Source organism: Lissotriton vulgaris, chromosome 8, assembly GCF_964263255.1.
Source record: "Lissotriton vulgaris chromosome 8, aLisVul1.2, whole genome shotgun sequence".
Classification (NCBI taxonomy): domain Eukaryota; kingdom Metazoa; phylum Chordata; class Amphibia; order Caudata; family Salamandridae; genus Lissotriton; species Lissotriton vulgaris.
The window spans coordinates 1115268053-1115269180 of record NC_141696.1 but is presented as its reverse complement, the minus strand read 5'-3'; positions in this window follow the sequence as shown (position 1 = coordinate 1115269180).

Below are 1128 nucleotides of genomic sequence, written 5' to 3'. Positions count from 1 at the left end.
AATTACCTAAGTTGAAATTAAACCCCTTTCATTAGGAGGAACATCAGCGAGAGTAATTGCTGCCAACAATGGTGGGCGCCGTGCTGGTTTGCTGGCAAAATGACTGTTAAATCTAGATCAAACCAAATATTTCGGGAAATTAATTTAGGAAAAGCGTCTTTGTAATACACAATATGGAGGTGTATTAGACATGAGTCACATAGGCATAAGTCCATACCATTTTAGGGTCCACACAATGCCTATGTGAACCGGAAAAACCGGGTGCACGCGGCGGTCGCCAAAAAATTCGGTCGGCTGGCTGCCTTCACAATTATCTAAAAGGATGGAATATAGAAGCGTTTAGAAGCGTTATACCTTTCTGATAGCTGTCGGAACAGGGGCAGAAGATTGCAACACTTACTTGGTGCACAGGGAGCGAGGCAACAGGACGTCTTGCTGCTAGCGATATTCCGAACTCCGTCAGCCGCTACGTGGAGTTTGGGGCGGAGCCTATGGCGTTGCATAGCCGATAGAAATAGAAGAAATTCTATCGCGTATGTTCAAGGATTGGGAGCGGAGTGCGGTTGAAATAACGCATCGTCTCCACAGTGTTTTACACATATGGGTAACAGTAAACTAACAATAGCTGAGATTACTATATCCAAAATTACACTTGTTGCAGTCTGCTCACAAATTGCCCATTTAACGCGGAGTTACGGGGCGGAGCCTATGTCATGGTCTGGCTGGAAGAGCGAATAGGATCGTCTTGCAATAGAGTTTACAATAACAGATAACCAAAATGCTAACATAGCTCACCAAATCAAATTACTTAGTCCATCGTTACGTTTCAAACATAGTACTCGCGCACTACCCATGCAAGGGAGTGAAGGCGAGCTAGCACGTGAATATTTGCCATTAAGAGTAACACGGAAAAAGTTGAAGAAACACAGTAAATCACACTCAAGTTATATCCAGCCCAGGGGATGAGAATACTCGTGCACCTGTCACGCATGGTGGTGTAGACGAGTGACCCAAAACAAGTTAGTGTGGATTATCGGGAGGGTGTGTTGTACCTCCCAATTGTCCTGTGTGCAGCTTGAAGGATTCTATCATCTTAATGCAGCCAATTGGGCAAAAGGAATCTATCAT